General features: G+C 46.8%; 1 long non-coding RNA gene across 1 annotated transcript in view; it reads left to right on the top strand.

Annotated features, from left to right (window-relative positions):
* LOC140403361 (uncharacterized) overlaps nt 1–16,440 on the top strand; it is a 33,477-nt gene extending 17,037 nt beyond the window's left edge. Inside the window, exons 3-4 of the long non-coding RNA XR_011938285.1 lie at nt 9,376–9,594; nt 16,286–16,440. This is a non-coding gene — a long non-coding RNA (uncharacterized lncRNA). The remainder of the gene's footprint in view (nt 1–9,375; nt 9,595–16,285) is intronic.
* The last annotated feature ends 7,988 nt before the right edge of the window (nt 16,441–24,428 follow it).

Below are 24,428 nucleotides of genomic sequence, written 5' to 3'. Positions count from 1 at the left end.
CCAGAATCGAACCTGGGACCCTGGAACTGTGAAGCAATTGTGCTATCCACAATGCTACCGTGCTGCCCGTTGAGAAAAGCTAATGGCACGCTGGCCTTCATAGTTAAAGGATTTGAGTATAGGAGTAGGGATGTGTTGCTGCAGTTATCCAGGGCCTTGGTGAGGCCACACCTTGAGTTTTGTGCGCAGTTTTCTTCTCCTAGTTTGAGGAAGGACATTCTTGCTGTTGAGGGTGTCCAGCGAAGGTTCACCAGACTAATTCCCGGGATGGCAGGACTGACCGATGAAGAAAGACTGGGTCGACTGGGCTTGTACTCACTGGAGTTTAGAAGAATAAGAGGGAATCTCATAGAAAGATATAAAATCCTGATGGGACTGGACAGGCTAGATACGGGAAGAATGTTCCCAATGTTGGGGACATCCAGAACTAGGGGTAAGCCACTCAGGACTGAGATGAGGAAGAACCTCTTCTCTCAGAGTTGTGAACTTGTGGAATTCTTGACTACAGAAAGCTGTTGGGGTCAGTTTGTTGGATATATTCAAGAGGGAGCTGGACGTGGCCCTTGCGGCTAAAGGGATTAAGGGGAATGGAGAGAAAGCGGGAGTGGGATACTGAATTTGCATGATTGGTCATGATAATATTAAATGGTGGTGCAGCCTCGAAGGGCAGAATGGCCTACTCCTGCACCAATTTTCTATGTTTCTACTCCAATATTACTGACTAATATTACTCATACTAATATTAGTATTACTAATAATGCTCATACTAATATTTTTCTAATATTCACACTGACATTATTCACACTCTTTTATTAATATTACTCACACTAATATTGCTCACACTAATATCATTAATATTACTCACTATTATTACTCACACTAATATCACCAATATAACTAATAATGTGCACACTAACATATTTCCAATATGAGTCACACTGACATTATTCACACTCTTATTAATATTACTCGCACTAACATTACTCATACTAATATTGCTCATACTGATATTACTAACATGCATACTAATCTATTTCTAATATTACTCAAACTGACATTATTCACTAGTATTATTAATATTACAAACACTTTTCTTACACAAATATTACTAATACTCGCACTAATATTACTCACAGTAGTATTACTCAAACTTACATTTTTATTATTGCTCACACTAATATCATTAATATTACTCACACTAATATCATTAATATTACTCACACTAATACTACTGATATTACCCATACTAATATTACACTCACCACTTGTACAACAACAATATATTCATGCAGGATAAGTTAGTGCAATGAGGCGTCCGAAAATTCATCAGACAAACTGACTGAACAAACATATTGAAGTGACTAATGATCTGTTATTAATAACAGTCTTCGTGACATCACGGCGCTCAGACAGAGTGACATCAGAAACATTGACAAACATTGATGTGGAGATGCCGGCGTTGGACTGGGGTGAGCACAGTAAGAAGTCTTACAACACCAGGGTAAAGTCTAACAGGTTTGTTTCGAATCACTAGCTTTCGGAGCGCTGCTCCTTCCTCAGGTGAATGAAGAGGTATGTTCCAGAAGCATATATATATAGACAAATTCAAAGATGCAAGACAATGCTTAGAACGCGAGCATTTGCAGGTAATTAAGTCTTTACAGATCCAGAGATGGGGCAATCCCAGGTTAAAGAGGTGTGAATTGTGTCAAGCCAGGACAGTTGGTAGGATTTCGCAAGCCAGATGGTGGGGGATGAATGTAATGCAACATGAATCCCAGGTCCTGTGCTCTGACTGTGAGATGTGGCAGGTCCGGGAGGCTTCCAGCGTCCCGGATGGCTTCATCTGCAGAAAGTGCACCCAACTGGAGCTCCTCACAGACCGCATGGTTCGGTTGGAGCAGCAATTGGATGCACTTAGGAGCATGCAGGTGGCGGAAAGCGTCATAGATCGCAGTTATGTAAATGTGGTCACACCCAAGGTGCAGGCAGAGAAATGGGTGACCACCAGAAAGGGCAGGCAGTCAGTGCAGGAATCCCCTGTGGTTGTCCCCCTCTCGAACAGATATACCCCTTTGGATACTGTCGGGGGGGATAGCCTATCAGGGGAAAACAGCAGCAGCCAGAGCAGTGGCACCACGGCTGGCTCTGATGTTCAGAAGGGAGGGTCAAAGCGCAGAAGAGTAATAGTAATAGGGGACTCTATAGTCAGGGGCACAGATAGGCGCTTCTGTGGACGTGAAAGAGACTCCAGGATGGTATGTTGCCTCCCTGGTGCCAGTGTCCAGGATGTCTCCGAACGGGTAGAGGGAATCCTGAAGGGGGAGGGCAAACAGGCAGAGGTCGTTGTACATATTGGTACTAACGACATAGGCAGGAAGGGGCATGAGGTCCTGCAGCAGGAGTTCAGGGAGCTAGGCAGAAAGTTAAAAGACAGGACCTCGAGGGTTGTAATCTCGGGATTACTCCCTGTGCCACGTGCCAGTGAGGCTAGAAATGGGAAGATAGAGCAGATAAACACGTGGCTAAACAGCTGGTGTAGGAGGGAGGGTTTCCATTATCTGGACCACTGGGAGCTCTTCCGGGGCAGGTGTGACCTGTATAAGAAGGACGGGTTGCATCTAAACCGGAGAGGCATAAATATCCTGGCCGCGAGGTTTGCTAGTGTCACACGGGAGGGTTTAAACTAGTATGGCAGGGGGGTGGGCACGGGAGCAATAGGTCAGAAGGTGAGAGCATTGAGGGAGAACTAGGGAATAGGGACAGTGTGGCTCTGAGGCAGAGCAGACGGGGAGAAGTTGCTGAACACAGCGGGTCTGGTGGCCTGAAGTGCATATGTTTTAATGCAAGGAGCATTACGGGTAAGGCAGATGAACTTAGAGCTTGGATTACTACTTGGAACTATGATGTTGTTGCCATTACAGAGACCTGGTTGAGGGAAGGGCAGGATTGGCAGCTAATCGTTCCAGGATTTAGATGTTTCAGGCGGGATAGAGGGGGATGTAAAAGGGGAGGTGGAGTTGCGCTACTTGTTCGGGAGAATATCACAGCTATACTGCGAGAGGACACCTCAGAGGGCAGTGAGGCTATATGGGTCGAGATCAGGAATAAGAAGGGTGCAGTCACAATGTTGGGGGTATACTACAGGCCTCCCAACAGCCAGCGGGAGATAGAGGAGCAGATAGGTAGACAGATTTTGGAAAAGAGTAAAAACAACAGGGTTGTGGTGATGGGAGACTTCAACTTCCCCAATATTGACTGGGACTCACTTAGTGCCAGGGGCTTAGACGGGGCGGAGTTTGTAAGGAGCATCCAGGAGGGCTTCTTAAAACAATATGTAAACAGTCCAACTAGGGAAGGGGCGGTACTGGACCTGGTATTGGGGAATGAGCCCGGCCAGGTGGTAGATGTTTCAGTAGGGGAGCATTTCAGTAACAGTGACCACAATTCAGTAAGTTTTAAAGTACTGGTGGACAAGGATAAGAGTGGTCCGAGGATGAATGTGCTAAATTGGGGGAAGGCTAATTATAACAATATTAGGCGGGAACTGAAGAACATAGAGTGGGGGCGGATGTTTGAGGGCAAATCAACATCTGACATGTGGGAGGCTTTCAAGTGTCAGTTGAAAGGAATACAGGACAGGCATGTTCCTGTGAGGAAGAAAGATAAATACGGCAATTTTCGGGAACCTTGGATGACGAGTGATATTGTAGGCCTCGTCAAAAAGAAAAAGGAGGCATTTGTCAGGGCTAAGAGGCTGGGAACAGACGAAGCCTGTGTGGCATATAAGGAAAGTAGGAAGGAACTTAAGCAAGGAGTCAGGAGGGCTAGAAGGGGTCACGAAAAGTCATTAGCAAATAGGGTTAAGGAAAATCCCAAGGCTTTTTACACGTACATAAAAAGCAAGAGGGTAGCCAGGGAAAGGTTGGCCCACTGAAGGATAGGCAAGGGAAACTATGTGTGGAGCCAGAGGAAATGGGCGAGGTACTAAATGAATACTTTGCATCAGTATTCACCAAAGAGAAGGAATTGGTAGATGTTGAGTCTGGAGAAGGGGGTGTAGATAGCCTGGGTCACATTGTGATCCAAAAAGACGAGGTGTTGGGTGTCTTAAAAAAATATTAAGGTAGATAAGTCCCCAGGGCCTGATGGGATCTACCCCAGAATACTGAAGGAGGCTGGAGAGGAAATTGCTGAGGCCTTGACAGAAATCTTTGGATCCTCGCTGTCTTCAGGGGATATCCCGGAGGACTGGAGAATAGCCAATGTTGTTCCTCTGTTTAAGAAGGGTAGCAAGGATAATCCCGGGAACTACAGGCCGGTGAGCCTTACTTCAGTGGTAGGGAAATTACTGGAGAGAATTCTTCGAGACAGGATCTACTCCCATTTGGAAGCAAATGGACGTATTAGTGAGAGGCAGCACGGTTTTGTGAAGGGGAGGTCGTGTCTCACTAACTTGATAGAGTTTTTCGAGGAGGTCACTAAGATGATTGATGCAGGTAGGGCAGTAGATGTTGTCTATATGGACTTCAGTAAGGCCTTTGACAAGGTCCCTCATGGTAGACTAGTACAAAAGGTGAAGTCACACGGGATCAGGGGTGAACTGGCAAGGTGGATACAGAACTGGCTAGGCCATAGAAGGCAGAGGGTAGCAATGGAGGGATGCTTTTCTAATTGGAGGGCTGTGACCAGTGGTGTTCCACAGGGATCAGTGCTGGGACCTTTGCTCTTTGTAGTATATATAAATGATTTGGAGGAAAATGTAACTGGTCTGATTAGTAAGTTTGCAGATGACACAAAGGTTGGTGGAATTGCGGATAGCGATGAGGACTGTCTGAGGATACAGCAGGATTTAGATTGTCTGGAGACTTGGGCGGAGAGATGGCAGATGGAGTTTAATCCGGACAAATGTGAGGTAATGCATTTTGGAAGGTCTAATGCAGGTAGGGAATATACAGTGAATGGTAGAACCCTCAAGAGTATTGAAAGTCAAAGAGATCTAGGAGTACAGGTCCACAGGTCATTGAAAGGGGCAACACAGGTGGAGAAGGTAGTCAAGAAGGCATACGGCATGCTTGCCTTCATTGGCCGGGGCATTGAGTATAAGAATTGGCAAGTCATGTTGCAGCTGTATAGAACCTTAGTTAGGCCACACTTGGAGTATAGTGTTCAATTCTGGTCGCCACACTACCAGAAGGATGTGGAGGCTTTAGAGAGGGTGCAGAAGAGATTTACCAGAATGTTGCCTGGTATGGAGGGCATAAGCTATGAGGAGCGATTGAATAAACTCGGTTTGTTTTCACTGGAACGAAGGAGGTTGAGGGGCGACCTGATAGAGGTATACAAAATTATGAGGGGCATAGACAGAGTGGATAGTCAGAGGCTTTTCCCCAGGGTAGAGGGGTCAATTACTAGGGGGCATAGGTTTAAGGTGAGAGGGGCAAGGTTTAGAGTAGATGTACGAGGCAAGTTTTTTACGCAGAGGGTAGTGGGTACCTGGAACTCGCTACCGGAGGAGGTAGTGGAAGCAGGGACGATAGGGACATTTAAGGGGCATCTTGACAAATACATGAATAGGATGGGAATAGAAGGATACGGACCCAGGAAGTGTAGAAGATTGTAGTTTAGTCGGGCAGTATGGTCGGCACGGGCTTGGAGGGCCGAAGGGCCTTTTCCTGTGCTGTACATTTCTTTGTTCTTTGTTGTTCTTTGTCCCGGTTGAGGCCGCACTCATGTGTGCGGAACTTGGCTAGAAGTTTCTGCTCGGCGATTCTGCGTTGTCGCACGTCCTGAAGGCCGCCTTGGAGAACGCTTACCCGGAGATCAGAAGCTGAATGCCCTTGATTGCTGAAGTGTTCTCCGACTGGAAGGGAACATTCCTGCCTGGTGATTGTCGCGCGATGTCCGTTCATTCGTTGTCGCAGCGTCTGCATGGTCTCGCCAATGTACCACGCTTCGGGACATCCTTTCCTGCAGCGTATGAGGTAGACCATGTTGGCCGAGTCACACGAGTATGTACCGCATGAAGCAGCAATTCTGCAACTCATCCGCTTCATTGTGGATCACAACGTCTTCACCTTCGACAAGTTCTTCAGAAGAACCAGGCAAAGGGCCTAAATGACTACCGTCCCGTGGCCCTGACCTCAGTCGTAATGAAGTGCTTCGCGAGGTTGTTCAGGAAGTGCATCAACTCCATACTCCCAGAACGCTTTGATCCACTAAATTCACATGCCGTCGCAACCGGTCCACAGCAGACGCCATCTCCCTGGCCCTACACTCATCCCTGGAGCATCTTGACAACAAGGACTCCTACAACAGACTGCTATTTATTGACTACAGCTCCGCCTTCAACACCATAATCCCAGCCAAGCTCATATCAAAGCTCTAAAACCTAGGACTTGGCTCCCCACTCTGCAACTGGATCCTCGACTTTCTGACTCACAGATCACAATCAGTAAGAATGAACAACAACACCTCCTCCACAATAGTCCTCAACACCGGCGCCCCGCAAGGCTGCGTACTTAGCCCCCTACTCTACTCCCTGTACACACACGACTGCGTGGCAAAACTTGGTTCCAACTTCATCAACAGATTTGCTGACGATACGACCATGGTGGGCCGGATCTCAAATAACGATGACTCAGAATACAGGAGGGAAATAGAGAACCTAGTGGTGTGCTGCAGCGACAATAATCTATCCCTCAATGCCAGCAAAAAAGAGCTGGTCATTGACTTCAGCAAGAAAATACTGTACTCACCCCTGTCAGCATCAACGGGGCCAAGGTGGAGATGGTTAGCAGTTTCAAATTCCAGGGCACCCATCACCAAAAATCTGTCCTGGTCCACCCACGTCGATGCTACCACCAAGAAAGCACAGCAGCACCTATACTTTCTCAGGAGACTAAGGAAATTTGGCATGTCCACATTAACTCTTACCAACTTTTACAGATGTACCATAGAAAACATTATATCCGGCTGCATATTGGCCTGGTACAGCAACTGCTTGGCCCAGGACCTCAAGAAACTTCAGAGAGCCGTGAACACAGCCCAGTCCATCACACAAACCTGCCTCCCATCCATTGACTCCATCTACACCTCCCGCTGCCTGGGGAAAGCGGGCAGCATAATCAAAGATCCCTCCCACCCGGCTTACTCACTCTTCCAAATATGGCAAATATTCAGCCTGGATCCCAGTTACCAGTGGCGTACCGCAGGGATCAGATCTGGGTCCTCTGCTGTTTGTGATTTTCATTAATGACTTGGATGAGGGAGTTGAAGGGTGGGTCAGTAAATTTGCAGACAATACGAAGATTGTTGGAGTTGTGGATAGTAAGGAGGGCTGTTGTCGGCTGCAAAGAGACATAGATAGGATGCAGAGCTGGGCTGAGAAGTGGCAGATGGAGTTTAACCCTGAAAAGTGTGAGGTTGTCCATTTTGGAAGGACAAATATGAATGCGGAATACAGGGTTAACGGTAGAGTTCTTGGCAATGTGGAGGAGCAGAGAGATCTTGGGGTCTATGTTCGTACATCTTTGAAAGTTGCCACTCGAGTGGATAGATCTGTGAAGAAGGCCTATGGTGTGCTCGCGTTCATTAACAGAGGGATTGAATTTAAGAGCCGTGAGGTGATGATGCAGCTGTACAAAACTTTGGTAAGGCCACATTTGGAGTACGGTGTACAGTTCTGGTCACCTCATTTTAGGAAGGATGTGGAAGCTTTGGAAAAGGTGCAAAGAAGATTTACCAGGATGTTGCCTGGAATGGAGAGTAGGTCTTACGAGGAAAGGTTGAGGGTGCTAGGCCTTTTCTCATTAGAACGGAGAAGGATGAGGGGCGACTTGATAGAGGTTTATAAGATGATCAGGGGAATAGATAGAGTAGACAGTCAGAGACTTTTTCCCCGGGTGGAACAAACCATTACAAGGGGACATAAATTTAAGGTGGAAGATATAGGAGGGATATCAGAGGTAGGTTCTTTACCCAGAGAGTAGTGGGGGCATGGAATGCACTGCCTGTGGAAGTAGTTGAGTCGGAAACATTAGGGACCTTCAACCAGCTATTGGATAGGTACATGGATTACGGTAAAATGATATAGTGTAGATTTATTTGTTCTCAAGGGCAGCACGGTAGCATTGTGGATAGCACAATTGCTTCACAGCTCCAGGGTCCCAGGTTTGATTCCGGCTTGGGTCACTGTCTGTGCGGAGTCTGCACGTCCTCCCCGTGTCTGCGTGGGTTTCCTCCGGGTGCTCCGGTTTCCTCCCACAATCCAAAGATGTGCGGGTTAGGTGAATTGGCCAATGATAAATTGCCCTTTAATGTCCAAATTGCCCTTGGTGTTGGGTGGGGGTGTTGAGTTTGGGTGGGGTGCTCTTTCCAAGAGCCGGTGCAGACTCGATGGGCCGAATGGCCTCCTTCTGCACTGTAAATTCAATGATAATCTATGATTAATCTAGGACAAAGGTTCGGCACAACATCGTGGGCCGAAGGGCCTGTTCTGTGCTGTATTTTCTATATTGGCCCATCGAGTCCACATCAGCCCCTGGAAAGAGCACCCCATCCAAGCTGACTGTATGTCGGTGTCTATGCAGTTACAATGTACACGTTGTGTTGCCCTATTATGTATTTAATTTTATCTCCATGTACTTAATGATCTGTTGAGCTACTTGCAGAAAAATACTTTTCACTGTACCTCCGTACACGTGAAAATAAACCAATCCAATCCAAGGCAGACTCCACCTTGGTTAACGTTTCGATTGCAAGGTCTGATCGGGTGGTGGGTTTCAATCCAGTTGGAACTGGAAAAATGGCTTTGGAAAAATAGTTGGCAGGACAAAAATAATATCAGATATGGGGAAAGAGCATAGAGTGAGATGGACAGGAATCTGTAATAAGTCCACGGAGGCACAAGTCCCTTCACCAGAATCCCTTTTATTTTATACAGCAGTATGACCATGTGCATTCAGCTTGCTGTGCATTCAGCTTGCTGTCTACACTGGGAGTGCAGAGGATCTGACACACCCTGTTATATACAGAGAAAGTGGTTCCCTGATTGGGCCACTAATCAAATCCGGGAACTCTTATTCTAATTGGCCAATCTCAAATGCCTGGCTGAAGTCATTACAGAATCCTCTTCATTTAAGCTGCAATAAGTATAATGATGACTCTTTACAACTCTCTGATTCTATGATAGTGACAGCACATACCTCCCCTACCCGCCCAAATTACCCGACCTTCCAATGCACTTCTGATAAAGTACAGTCCGATCCCGTCGTTCACGACGCCATCTATCAAAAATGCGAAATTAGTCGCGACCCTGAAACTCCTCATCCGTGATGTGGAAGGTTAAACCCTCACCATGTTGTTCCCATGTAGACAGTGTGCGATGCTCAGTTACAGCCATTCATGGACTCATTAAGCGGAGATTTGAAAAGCGCCAGAGCTCAGAGTCAGAGAGGAGATTTAAAAAGCGCGGGAGCTGCGAGTCGGAGCGGAGACTTTAAAACATCGCGGCCTAGTTTCGGGAGCCGTTCGGGGGAGGAGGAGCAGTCTCTGTCAGGGAGAGAACCTGAGAACATCTAAGACCCTCAGAAGGTAAGTAAGTGATTTTTACTCATTTTTACTTTTATTACCTTTTCAAATTGTGTGTGTGGGGGGGAGGGGGGGGGGGACTGAAGTGACATCACAGAAAAGCTGTGACCTCAGTGGCTGGTTGGGAATCTACCCTAAATTTAAAAAAATTAAACATTGGTAACTAATTAAACATAATTACTTAATTATAATTTGGAGGGGTATCTAAGCCAGAGATCGGAGAGTGCTATATTTAGCTTTCGCATTTATAGTAGAAATCTAGTGCTAGGAAACAGATAGTTAACAGTAACTTAAAATTAAAAAAAAAAAAACTTTTAACATTAATTTACTAATTAATTGACGCAACGTCAGTTAAAGGGGTGCAGTGCTCTGACTGTGAGATGTGGCAGGTCCGGGAGGCTTCCAGCGTCCCGGATGACTTCATCTGCAGAAAGTGCACCCAACTCGATCTCCTCACAGACCGCATGGTTCGGTTGGAGCGGCAATTAGATGCACTTAGGAGCATGCAGGTGGCGGAAAGCGTCATAGATAGCAGTTATATAAATGTGGTCACACCCAAGGTGCAGGCAGAGTAATGGGTGACCACCAGAAAGGGCAGGCAGTCAGTGCAGGAATCCCCTGTGGTTGTCCCCCTCTCGAACAGGTATACCCCTTTGGATACTGTCGGGGGGGATAGCCTATCGGGAAAACAGCAGCAGCCAGAGCAGTGGCACCACGGCTGGCTCTGATGTTCAGAAGGGAGGGTCAAAGCGCAGAAGAGCAATAGTAATAGGGGACTCTATAGTCAGGGGCACAGATAGGCGCTTCTGTGGACGTGAAAGAGACTCCAGGATGGTATGTTGCCTCCCTGGTGCCAGGGTCCAGGATGTCTCCGAACAGGTAGAGGGCATCCTGAAGGGGGAGGGCAAACAGGCAGAGGTCGTTGTACATATTGGTACTAACGACATCAGCAGGAAGGGGCATGAGGTCCTGCAGCAGGAGTTCAGGGAGCTAGGCAGAAAGCTAAAAGACAGGGGTAGTAAAAGTGCACCTCTAGGGAGATTTAATAATGGGAGATGAGGAAATGGCTGAGGAACTGAACAGGTTTTTTGGGTCGGTCTTCACAGTGGAAGACACAAATAACATGCCGGTGACTGATGGAAATTAGGCTATGACAGGTGAGGACCTTGAGAGGATTGTTATCACCAAGGAGGTAGTGATGGGCAAGCTAATGGGGCTAAAGGTAGACAAGTCTCCTGGACCTGATGGAATGCATCCCAGAGTGCCAAAAGAGATGGCTAGGGAAATTGCAAATGCGCTAATAATTTACCAAAATTCACTAGACTCTGGGGTGGTCCCGGCGGATTGGAAATTAGCAAACGTGACACCACTGTTTAAAAAAAGGAGGTAGGCAGAAAGCGGGTAATTATAGGCCAGTGAGCTTAACTTCGGTAGTAGGGAAGATGCTGGAATCCATCATCAAGGAAGAAATAGCGAGGCATCTGGATGGAAATTGTCCCTTTGGGCAGACGCAGCATGGGTTCATAAAGGGCAGGTCGTGCCTAACTAATTTAGTGGAATTGTTTGAGGACATTACCAGTGCGGTCGATAACGGGGAGTCAATGGATGTGGTATATCTGGATTTCCAGAAAGCCTTTGACAAGGTGCCACACAAAAGGTTGTTGCATAAGATAAAGATGCATGGCATTAAGGGTAAAGTAGTAGCATGGATAGAGGATTGTTTAATTAATAGAAAGCAAAGAGTGGGGATTAATGGGTGTTTCTCTGGTTGGCAATCAGTAGCTAGTGGTGTCCCTCAGGTTGTTGGTGTTGGGCTCAATTGTTCACAATTTACATAGATAATTTGGAGTTGGGGACCAAGGGCAATGTGTCCAAGTTTGCAGACGACACTAAGATAAGTGGTAAAGCAAAAAGTGCAGAGGATACTGGAAGTCTGCAGAGGGATTTGGATAGGTTAAGTGAATGGGCTATGGTCTGGCAGATGGAATACAATGTTGACAAATGTGAGGTTATCCATTTTGGTAGGAATAACAGCAAAATGGATTATTATTTAAATGATAAAATATTAAAACATGCTGCTGTGCAGAGAGACCTGGGTGTGCTAGTGCATGAGTCGCAAAAAGTTGGTTTTCAGGTGCAACAGGTGATTAAGAAGGCAAATGGAATTTTGTCCTTCATTGCTAGAGGGATGGAGTTTAAGACTAAGGAGGTTCTGCTGCAATTGTATAAGGTGTTAGTGAGGCTACACCTGGAGTATTGTGCTCAGTTTTGGTCTCCTTACCTGAGAAAGGACGTACTGGCACTGGAGGGTGTGCAGAGGAGATTCACTAGGTTAATCCCAGAGCTGAAGGGGTTGGATTACGAGGAGAGGTTGAGTAGACTGGGACTGTATTCGTTGGAATTTAGAAGGATGAGTGGGGACCTTATAGAAACATATAAGATTATGAAGAGAATAGATAGGATAGATGCGGGCAGGTTGTTTCCACTGGTGGGTGAAAGCAGAACGAGGGGGCAGAGCCTCAAAATAAGGGGAAGTAGATTTAGGACTGAGTTTAGGAGGAACTTCTTCACCCAAAGGGTTGTGAATCTATGGAATTCCTTGCCCAGTGAAGCAGTTGATGCTCCTTCATTAAATGTTTTTAAGATAAAGATAGATAGTTTTTTGAAGAATAAAGGGATTAAGGGTTATGGTGTTCGGGCCGGAAAGTGGAGCTGAGTCCACAAAAGATCAGCCATGATCTCATTGAATGGTAGAGCAGGCTCGAGGGGCCAGATGGCCTACTCCTGCTCCTAGTTCTTATGTAATCTTGGGATTACTCTCTGTGCCACGTGCCAGTGAGGCTAGAAATAGGAAGATAGAGCAGCTAAACACGTGGCTAAACAGCTGGTGTAGGAGGGAGGGTTTCCGTTATCTGGACCACTGGGAGCTCTTCCGGGGCAGGTGTGACCTATATAAGAAGGGCGGGTTGCATCTAAACTGGAGAGGCATAAATATCCTGGCTGCGAGGTTTGCTAGTGTCACACGGGAGGCTTTAAACTAGTATGGCAGGGGGGTGGGCACGGGAGCAATAGGTCAGAAGGTGAGAGCATTGAGGGAGAACTAGGGAATAGGGACAGTGTGGCTCTGAGGCAGAGCAGACCGAGAGAAGTTGCTGAACACAGCGGGTCTGGTGGCCTGAAGTGCATATGTTTTAATGCAAGAAGTATTTTGGGTAAGGCAGATGAACTTAGAGCTTGGATTAGTACTTGGAACTATGATGTTGTTGCCATTAGAGACCTGGTTGAGGGAAGGGCAGGATTGGCAGCTAAACGTTCCAGGATTTAGATGTTTCAGGCGGGATAGAGGGGGATGTAAAAGGGGTGGCGGAGTTGCGCTAATGGTTAGGGAGGATATCACAGCTGTACTACGGGAAAACACCTCAGAGGGCAGTGAGGCTATATGGGTAGAGGTCAGGAATAACAAGGGTGCAGTCACAATGTTGGGGGTTTACTACAGGCCTCACACCAGCCAGCGGGAGCTTGAGGAGCAGATAGGTAGACAGATTTTGGAAAAGAGTAAAAACAGCAGGGTTGTGGTGATGGGAGACTTCAAATGCCCCAATATTGACTGGGACTCACTTAGTGCCAGGGGCTTAGACGGTGCAGAGGTTCTAAGGAGCATTCAGGAGGGCTTTTTAAAACAATATTTAGACAGTCCAACTAGGGAAGGGGCGGTACTGGACCTGGTATTGGGGAATGAGCCCGGCCAGGTGGTAGCAGTTTCAGTAGGGGAGCATTTCGGGAATCGTGACCACAATTCAGTAAGTTTTAAAGTACTGGTGGACAAGGATAAGAGTGGTCCTCGGGTGAATGTGCTAAATTGGGGGAAGACAAATTATAACAATATTAGGCGGGAACTGAAGAACCTAGATTGGGGGCAGATGTCTGAGGGCAAATCAACATCTGACATGTGGGAGGCTTTCAAGTGCCAGTTGAAAGGAATTCAGGACCGGCATGTTCCTGTGAGGAAGAAGGATAAATACGGCAAATTTCGGGAACCTTGTATAACGAGAGCTATTGTAGGCCTCGTCAAAAAGAAAAAGGAGGCATTTGTCAGGGCTAAAAGGCTGGGAACAGACAAAGCCTGTGTGGAACATAAGGAAAGTAGGAAAGAACTTAAGCAAGGAGTCAGGAGGGCTAGAAGGCGTCACGAAAAGCCATTGGCAAATAGGTTTAAGGAAAATCCTAAGGCTTTTTACACGTACATAAAAAGCAAGAAGGTAGCCAGGGAAAGGGTTGGCCCACTGAAGGATAGGCAAGGGAATCTATGTGTGGAGCCAGAGGAAATGGGTGAGGTACTAAATGAATACTTTGCATCGGTATTCACCAAAGAGGAGGAATTGGTAGATGTTGAGTCTGGAGAAGGGGGTGTAGATAGCCTGGGTCACATTGAGATCCAAAAAGATGAGTTGTTGGGTGTCTTAAAAAATATTAAGGTAGATAAGTCCCCAGGGCCTGATGGGATCTACCCCAGAATACTGAAGGAGGCTGGAGAGGAAATTGCTGAGGCCCTGACAGATCTTTGGACCCTCACTGTCTTCAGGTGATGTCCCGGAGGACTGGAGAATTGCCAATGTTGTTCCTCTGCCCAGGGAACTACAGGCCGGTGAGCCTTACTTCAGTGGTAGGGAAATTACTGGAGAGAATTCTTCGAGACAGGATCTACTCCCATTTGGAAGCAAATGGACGTATTAGTGAAAGGCAGCATGGTTTTGTGAAGGTGAGGTCGTGTCTCACTAATTTGATAGAGTTTTTCGAGGAGGTCACTAAGATGATTGATGCAGGTAGGGCAGTGGATGTTGTCTATATGGACTTCAGTAAGGCCTTTGACAAGGTCCCTCATGGTAGACTAGTACAAAAGGTGAAGTCACACGGGATCAGGGGTGAGCTGGCAAGGTGGATACAGAACTGGCTAGGTCATAGAAGGCAGAGAGTAGCAATGGAAGGATGCTTTTCTAATTGGAGGGCTGTGACCAGTGGTGTTCCGCAGGGATCTGTGCTGGGACCTTTGCTGTTTGCAGTATATATAAATGATTTTGAGGAAAATGTAACTGGTCTGATTAGTAAGTTTGCAGACGACACAAAGGTTGGTGGAATTGCGGATAGCGATGAGGACTGTCCGAGGATACAGCAGGATTTAGATTGTTTGGAGCATTGGGCAGAGAGATGGCAGATGGAGTTTAATCCGGACAAATGTGAGGTAATGCATTTTGGAAGGTCTAATGCAGGTAGGGAATATACAGTGAATGGTAGAACCCTCAAGAGTATTGAAAGTCAAAGAGATCTAGGAGTACAGGTCCACAGGTCACTGAAAGGGGCAACACAGGTGGAGAAGGTAGTCAAGAAGGCATACGGCATGCTTGCCTTCATTGGCCTGGGCATTGAGTATAAGAATTGGCAAGTCATGTTGCAGCTGTATAGAATCTTAGTTAGGCCACACTTGGAGTATAGTGTTCAATTCTGGTCGCCACACTACCAGAAGGATGTGGAGGCTTTAGAGAGGGTGAAGAAGAGATTTACCAGAATGTTGCCTGGTATGGAGGGCATTAGCTTGAGGAGCGGTTGAATAAACTCGGTTTGTTCTCACTGGAACGACGGAGGTTGAGGGGCGACCTGATAGAGGTCCACAAAATTATGAGGGGCATAGACAGAGTGGATAGTCAGAGGCTTTTCCCCAGGGTGGATGGGTTAATTACTAGGGGGCATAGGTTTAAGGTGAGAGGGGCAAGGTTTAGAGTAGATGTACGAGGCAAGTTTTTTACGCAGAGGGTAGTGGGTGCCTGGAACTCGCTGCCAGAGGAGGTGGTGGAAGCAGGGACGATAGTGACATTTAAGGGGCATCTTGACAAATACATGAATAGGATGGGAATAGAGGGATACGGACCCAGGAAGTGTAGAAGATTGTAGTTTAGTCGGGCAGCATGGTCGGCACGGGCTTGGAGGGCCGAAGGGCCTGTTCCTGTGCTGTACTTTTCTTTGGTCTTTGAGACAGACGAGCTCCGGTTTGACCTAGATGCTTTCCGTTTCTTTGGAGATGACCGTTCCTTTGTAAGAGGCAGCTGATCATTGGGGTCTGCGTTTGGGGGGAGTCCCTAAATAATTACTTGTTGCCCTCAGATTTTCGTCACCTGAAATTAGATCCAGTGGATCGGAGCGATTCCAGGAACAAAGCTTGTACTTTCCAGAAGATTCAGAATGTGTGAGTTCCTTCTCCCTCCTGGATGACTTTGTGTGGAGAAGTGATGCACATACCCAGTTGATTAGCTGGACCCCATTGGAGGAATGGAGCGTTGACATTTGTGCCTGTTGCCGTGTGGGTAACTGTGCCACGCGGGAGCTGCGGTTTGGACCCAGAGGAAGGAGAGATCTTGTAGCTGAAGCTGGTAGGACCTTGATCCTCTAGATGTTGGAGGTTCCCCCTTTCCCCTCTCGAACTGGAATGTTTGATATTGCAGAGAGTGAAGCTGGATTGAAGTGGGAGGCGGAGGCCTCACTTGGACCCCTGATCATTCTGGATACTGATGTGACCAACCTGGCGAAGGCCTCCCTGAATGAGGGAAGGATGCAGGAGAGGTCTCCAGGTGGGGAGTTGGCTGGTTTCCATTTCCCCCTCCGTGTTTCCGTCACTAACCATTGGTTTCTCATTGGTTTGTAGGTGTGGAGTCTGAGGTGGTCCTGATCGTGACCCTGACTGTGACAGCTGTCTCTCTGACCTCTGCTTCATTGATCACCTTGTTCCTGTACAGGAAACTCAAACAAACTCAGTTCACCCCAGTGATCAAATCATCAATAAAGCACTGATTCCTTGTGTCTGGGAGCTGATTGGTCTCTGCATTTTGGCATACATTTGGAGTCCATTGAACTAATGCTGGGGTTCTGCTCAAGGCCCAAGAACCACATCTCCAGAATGGTTCATCTACTTTGAGAAGATAGAAAATTCTGCAAGATGTTGTTATTCTTCTGCCTTTATCATTGCCCACCCACCCACCCAGTGTGGGGGGGATAGGGTGTGAGCAGGTCTGGGACGTCCTTGTGGAGCTGCACCAGGCTGTTTACTGGGGCTGTCATTTCTCACCCATGGTGATATTCACCCCCCTGGAGAGGGGGCACGTTCTGTATTCCCAGGGTGATGTTCATCCCCTGGAGAGGGGGCACACTCTGTATTCCCAGGGTGATATTCACCCCCCTGGAGAGGGGGCACGTTCTGTATTCCCAGGGTGATGTTCATCCCCTGGAGAGGGGGCACACTCTGTATTCCCAGGGTGATGTTCACCCCCTGGAGAGGGGGCACACTCTGTATTCCCAGGGTGATGTTCATCCCCTGGAGAGGGGGCACACTCTGTATTCCCAGGGTGATGTTCACCCCCTGGAGACGAGGCACATTGTGTATTGGAATATTTGAGCTTTGCTATAACCAGTGGGTGTGGCCACACTGGAAATAGGATGTCAATTTGGACCACACTTTAGCAGTTAACTCTGACCTGTCCACTTGTAAACCTGTTAGAACAGGTGTTGAACATAGGACATAGAACATTACAGCGCAGTGCAGGCCCTTCGGCCCTCGATGTTGCGCCGACCTGTGAAACCACTCTAAAGCCCATCTACACTATTCCCTTATCGTCCATATGTCTATCCAATGACCATTTGAATCTAACAAATGCTGGCCAGTGTTGGCGAGTCCACTACTGTTACAGGCAGGACATTCCACGCCCTTACTACTCTCTGAGAAAAAAACCTACCTCTGACATCTGTCCTATATCTATCTCCCCTCAATTTAAAGCTATGTCCCCTCGTGCGAGACATCAGCATCCGAGGAAAAAGGCTCTCACTGTCCACCCTTTCTAATCCTCTGATCATCTTGTATGCCTCAATTAAGTCACCTCTTAACTTTCTTCTCTCTAACGAAAACAGCCTCGAGTCCCTGATAAGATCTTCCCTCCATACCAGGCAACATTCTGGTAAATCTCCCCTGCACCCTTTCCAATGCTTCCACGTCCTTCCTATAATGCGGTGACCAGAATTGCACGCAATATTCCAAATGCGGCCGCACCAGAGTTTTGTACAGCTGCAACATGACCTCATGGCTCCGAAACTCAATCCCTCTACCAATAAAAGCTAACACACTATACACCTTCTTAACAACCCTCTCAACCTGGGTGGTAACTTTCAGGGATCTATGTACATGGACACCGAGATCTCTCTGCTCATCCACACTGCCAAGAATCTTACCATTAGCCCAGTACCCTGTCTTCCTGTTATTCCTTCCAAAATGAATCACCTCACACTTTTCTGCATTAAACTCCATTTTCCACCTCTCAGCCCAGCGCTGCAGCTTATCTATGTCCCTCTGTAACTTGTAACATCCTTCCGCACTGTCCACAACTCCACCGACTTTAGTGTCATCTGCAAATTTACTCACCCATCCTTCTACGCCCTCCTCCAGGTCATTTATAAAAATGACAAACAGCAGTGGCCCCAAAACAGATCCTTGTGGTACACCACTAGTAACTGGACTCCAGGCTGAACATTTCCCATCAACCACCACCCTTTATCTTCCAGCTAGCCAATTTCTGATCCAAATTGTTAAATCACCCTGAATCCCATGCCTCTGTATTTTCTGCAGTAGCCTACCATGGGGAACGTTATCAGACGCTTTACTGAAATCCCTCTACACCACATCAACTGCTTTACCCTCAACTATCTGTTTGGTCACCTTCTCAAAGAACTCAATAAGGTTTGTGAGGCACGACCTACCCTTCACAAAACCGTGTTGACTATCTATAATCAAATTATTCCTTTCCAGATGATTATACATGATTATACATCCTATTTCTTATAAACCTTTCCAAGATTTTGCCCACAACACAAGTAAGGCTCACTGGTCTACGGTTACTGGGGTTGTCTCTACTCCCCTTCTTGAACAAGGGGACAACATTTGCTATCCTCCAGTCTTCTGGCACTATTCCTGTAGACATAGATGACTTAAAGATCAAAGCCAAAGGCTCAGCAATCTCCTCCCTAGCTTCCCATAGAATCCTAGGATAAATCCCATCCGGCCCAGAGGACTTATCTATTTTCATACTTTCCAGAATTGCTAACACCTCCTCCTTATGAACCTCAAGCCCTTCTAGTCTAGTAGCCTGAATCTCAGTATTCTCCTCGACAACATTGTCTTTTTCCTGTGTGAATACTGACGAAAACATTCATTTAGCACCACTCCTATCTCCTCGGACTCCACGCACAACTTCCCACTACTGTCCTTGACTGGCCCTACTCATACCCTAGTCCTTCTTTTATTCCTGACATATCTATAGAAAGCTTTAGGGTTATCCTTGATCCTACCTGCCAAAGACTTCTCATGTCCCCTCCTGGCTCTGCTTGGCTCTCTCTTTAGGTCCTTCCTAGCTAACTTGTAACTCCTGAGCACCCCAACTGAACCTTCATGTCTCATCTTTACATAGTAAGAAGTCTTACAACACCAGGTTAAACTCCAACAGGTTTGTTTCGATGTCACTAGTTTTCGGAGCGCTGCTCCTTCCTCCGGTGAATGAAGCAGTATGTTCCCGAAACATATATATAGACAGATTCAAAGATGCCAGACAATGCTTGGAATACGAGCATAAGCAGGTGATTAAATCTTTACAGATCCAGAGATGGGGTCTTCAGGACGCGCGACAATGCAGAATCGCCGAGCAGAAATTTGTAGCCAAGTTCCGCACACATGAGTGCGGCCTCAACCGGGACCTGGGATTCATGTCGCATTACATTCGTCCCCCACCATCTGGCCTGCGAAATCCTACCAACTGTCCTGGCTTGACACAATTCACACCTCTTTAACCTGGGGTTACCCCATCTCTGGATCTGTAAAGATTTAATTCTTGCTTCATCGCATCATAATTGCCTTTCCCCCCAGATATAACTCTTGCCCTGCGGTATATACCTATCCCTTTCCATCACTACAGTAAACGTAATCGAATTGTGGTCAATATCACCAAAGTGCTCACCTACTTCCAAATCTAACACCTGCCCTGGTTCATTACCCAGGACCAAATCCAATATGGCCTCGCCCCTCGTTGGCCTATCTGCATACTGTGTCAGGAAACCCTCCTGCACACATTGGACAAAAACGGACCCATCTAAAGTACTCAAACCCATGTGACTTTTGTTCTCCAAAACTATTGTTAAATTTCACGAGGGCCGTCACATTTTAACCATCTTTTACTCTGCTTATAGCCAAGTGGTATTTATTTCAAGCACTTTTTTTGTTCTCTCGCCTTCATTTTAACAGCCCCTCTTATCGTTCTGAAATTAATTACAGTCCAGGATTCACATGTATTCAGGATTATTCCGCATCTGCAGGAACCAAACCATCGGTCTGCCACTCGACTTGGGTATCAGATTTCTCCTTTTTAAAAAAAAATGTTGCTGCTGTTGAGATTTCTTGTGTTCCTTACAATATCTTTCCGCCACTCTATCCTCCAACTCTGTAAGTACCTCAACATTGTGGACCCCCAGCTGAAACATGGGTTTCACTCACTTCTTGCTTGTGACTGAGTTTACTGGAGAATGAAATACGTTCTAATTAGAGCTGATTCAACATCGCACCCCAGATCACGTACAGAAGGGCAGCACGGTAGCATTGTGGATAGCACAAATGCTTCACAGCTCCAGGGTCCCAGGTTCGATTCCGGCTTGGGTCACTGTCTGTGCGGAGTCTGCACATCCTCCCCGTGTGTGCGTGGGTTTCCTCCGGGTGCTCCGGTTTCCTCCCACAGTCCAAAGATGTGCGGGTTAGGTGGATTGGCCATGCTAAATTGCCCATAGTGTCCAAAATTGCCCTTAGTGGTGGGTGGGGTTACTGGGTTATGGGGATAGGGTGGACGTGTGGACCTTGGGTAGGGTGCTCTTTCCAAGAGCCGGTGCAGACTCGATGGGCCGAATGGCCTCCTTCTGCACTGTAAATTCTATGATGATTCTATGATGAGAACAAGATACTTTACAGAATAAAGCTCCGTGTCCATCAAATACCCCAGTGCTAGTACAGAATGGAGCTCAACTAAATTTGTCTAACTCGCCAGGGCAGGGACAGCACAGGTAAGATGAACTCCCTCTGCACTCTCCCATCAATCACTCCCAGGGCATCTCAGGCCGGGGTTAGACAGAATGGTTATTCCCATTTTGTCTCCTGATACAAGGCTGGAAAACCAGCTGAGGTTTTTCACAAGGCCCCGCGTTCTCGTCCTTTCCCCTTGCTTGAGGTGTGGGGACCCTCTGGTTATATCACCACTGACGGCTCCCTTTCATCCCCCCCCCCCCCCCAAGGAGAAAGCACCCTATGGTCATCGGGGAGTGTTATAATCCCAATGGCATTCCCGGAGTCAGAACCATACTATTTCCAAGACCTCCACAACTCTTATTTACCTGGCTACTCATCAAGGAAGGAGACAGAGGGTGTGGAGTTAAGTTTTGGATTTCTATCGCAATAGACCTTGATTGTTCATTTCTGCTTACCAACCGGGGCTATGACAACTTAAACTTCTAATTTTTCCTCCTGTCTGCTGGCATTCTTCTGGGGGTCGATGTGGGCTTGGTTTATGCTGTCAGACCAATTGTGGCTGTGCATCCTGTACGCGGTACACATTGCTGCTACTGGGCTACAATGGTAGAGGGTAGTAAATGTTTGAAGCAATCCTATTAATCAGCCTTACTCAAGACTAATATAACCCTGTGGGGAAAATGAATTCGTTTTCATTATTGATGTATTCGGGGCTATTCTTTATTTTACAGGATGTGGGGTTCCCTGCTCAGGCCAGCATTTTGTCCAGCCCTTGTTACCCCACAAGGTGCTGGTGATCTGCCTTGAACCACTGCAGTCCCTGTGGTATAGGTACACCCACTGTGCTGTTAGTAAGGGAGTTCCAGGATTCTGACCCAGCGACCGTAAAGAGCCGGTGATAGAATTCCAACTCTGGATGGTGAATGACTTGGAGGGGAACCTCCAGGTAGGATGTTCCTTTGTGTCTGCAGCCCTTGACCTTGGGTGGGAGTAGTTATGGGTTTGGAAGGCACTGTTTAAGGAACCTTAGTGAATTCCTGCAGTGCACGGCTTGGGAGATGGTTCACATGGCTGCTACTGTTCATCGAAGGTTGTTTGTGGCAGGGGTAGCAGCAAGTGAGTTAGTTTGTCCTGGATGGTGTTGAGCCAGTGTTGGAGCACAGGCAAGTGGGAGTATGCAGTCACACTTCTGCCTTGTAGAGGGTGAATATGAGGTGAGTTAATCATTTCAGAATTCCAAGCCTTTGACAACCACAGGACTTGTGCCTTATTCAGTTTCTGGTCAATCGTAACTCCTGGACAGTGGGAGATTCAGTGATGGTAATGCCATTGAATATAAAGGGGTGATCCCCTCTTGGCGTGGCACAAATGTCAGTTGCTGTCAGCTCGGGCCTGAATATTGACCCAAGTCTTACTGCATTTGTACAGTTTACTGGTTCAGTGCCTAAGAATTGCATTGTGCAATTGTCAGCAAACAGCCTCTCTTCTGACCTTGTGATGGAAGGAAGATCATTGAAGCAGCTGAAGATGGTTCTCTCTCTCTCGCTGACATTTTTCACAAAGATGTGCAGGTTAGATGGATGGCCATGCTAAATTGTCCCCTAGTGTTCCAAAGGTTAGGTGGGGGTACAAGGATAGGGTGGGGATTTGGCCGCGGTTGGGTGAAGATTCAGTTCAGTGCAGAAGCTATGGGCTGAAAAGGCCTTCTGCACTGTCAGGATTCTGAGTTCCATGTGTATGGGGATATTGATAAGAATCCTCACGGTGCAGAAAGAGTCCATTTGCCCCATCAAGTCTGCACCGACCTCCTGAAAAAGCACTGAAGCTCGGTCCACTCCCTTGCCCTATCCATGTGACCTAACCTGCACATTCCTGGACGGAGAGGAAACTAAATTACCTGGAGGAAACCCACACAGTCACAAGGAGAATGTGCAAACTCTATGCAGGCAGTCACCCAAGGCCCAAATTAAAGCTGGTCCCTGGCACGAAGGTAACCACTGCTACCATCCTTCAATATTGTCCTTCCTTAGATAACCACAGGCCTGTTATGAGTTGACAACTCCCAATGTGACTATTCTGGACCCAACTGCCTGTTGCTGTCGTTCAGGCTGATGGTCTAATTCAGTGAATATTCTGTATCAATTTATTCCTGCACAGCAGTTATAGGAACATGAGGATTAGGAGCAGAAGTCGGCAATTCAGCCCTTCCAAGCCTGCTCTGCCATTTAATCAAATCATGGCTGATCTCTTCCTGGTCTCGGTCCACCTGTCGCCCATACCCCTTTAACCTGTTTTTTTTTTAAATTAAAAATATAGATGACTCTGATTCCTCTGCACCAAGGGGCAGCAAATTCCACAACTTGGCCACCCTCTGTAACAAGCCGTCCCTCTTCTCAATTCTAAATCTACCGCCTCTCAACCTATATCCGTGACACCTCATTCTAGATTTTCCCACAATACCTCGATCAGATCCCTGCTCATCCTTCTGAACCCCAGCGAGTATAAGCCCAAGCTGTAATCTCTCATAGGATTATGGCAATAAACTTTAATTCCCTACTCCCAAGGAGAAATTCCTGGAATAACAGTTAACTCTGGTGAGTGTTAATTTGATTGACATGTCAGAACTCCACATACGAGTTGGAAGAGAAGATGGAGAATCCTGGGTGGCGATAAAGAGCAAACAAAATTGGTTTATTTGCCCTAAAGTATCGACATTGTCGCGCAGTGTTCACTTCAATAAATGAGAGCATGGAATAAAAGTACAGCAATAATCCTGGGTCATTTTAATAGATTTTGGGCAAATCAAATGAGTAACAATAATACCAGAAGAGGAATTCCTGGAATGTCTACAGGATGGTTTTTCCTGGACAAATGTTGAGGAACCAACAAGAGAATAGGCCATCCTTCACTGAGTATTGTGTGATGAAAGGTGTTGTGTTCTGTGATACAACCATCGTAATGATGTACACAGAAGGGTGAGGTTACTGGGTTATGGGGATAGGATGGAGGCGTGGGCTTGGGTAGGGTGCTCTTTCCAAGAGCCGGTGCAGACTCGATGGGCCGAATGGCCTCCTTCTGCACTGTAAATTCTATAATAAAAGAACATGTAGTTGTTTATTAATAAACCACCTTTCTAGTTAAACACATGGAAAGACAACACAGGAACTATAATACAGACAAAGGCTACTAAATAAATTCTCCTGGAGCTACTCTTAAGAGTGACTATCCTGTGAGGATCTGTCTTCACATGATAAATCTCTATGGCCACCCGCTGGTCATTGCTAACTATATGCAGAACTGTGCACAGGTAGATCACCACGTCCCCCTTCCTCTGGAACCGTTAACATTTATATTCAAATATAACTTACAAAAACATGATTTGCATTATAATTTTACACGTTGTATGTACAGATGCATCTGTGCCTCGCACGACATGATGTCTGGTGTACAGCTCATCGGACACATTGCTCTTCTGAGCTTTTTCAGCTGCTCGATGTCGCTTTAATTCCGGAAGACTGGTTTTCTTTCAGGTCTTTTATTATCAGCTTGTTCAATTCTCAACTGCAATGCTTTTTGCTGCAATGCATGTGCTTTCTGACCTGTCGGCCACGTTGCCGATACTGTCTTACTGAGCACCGCAGGAGCGACCCACGGTATCCTCCACTCTCCTTCTCTCCCTCTTCCTTTACAAGGGAGGGATCCTCGGACCACGCCTCTTTTTGTTTTTTTTCTTTGGTGTCAC

Source organism: Scyliorhinus torazame, chromosome 27 (genome assembly GCF_047496885.1).
Source record: "Scyliorhinus torazame isolate Kashiwa2021f chromosome 27, sScyTor2.1, whole genome shotgun sequence".
In the NCBI taxonomy this organism is placed as follows: domain Eukaryota; kingdom Metazoa; phylum Chordata; class Chondrichthyes; order Carcharhiniformes; family Scyliorhinidae; genus Scyliorhinus; species Scyliorhinus torazame.
The sequence above is the reverse complement of the archived record's forward strand: the minus strand, read 5'-3'. Positions and strand labels throughout refer to the sequence as shown.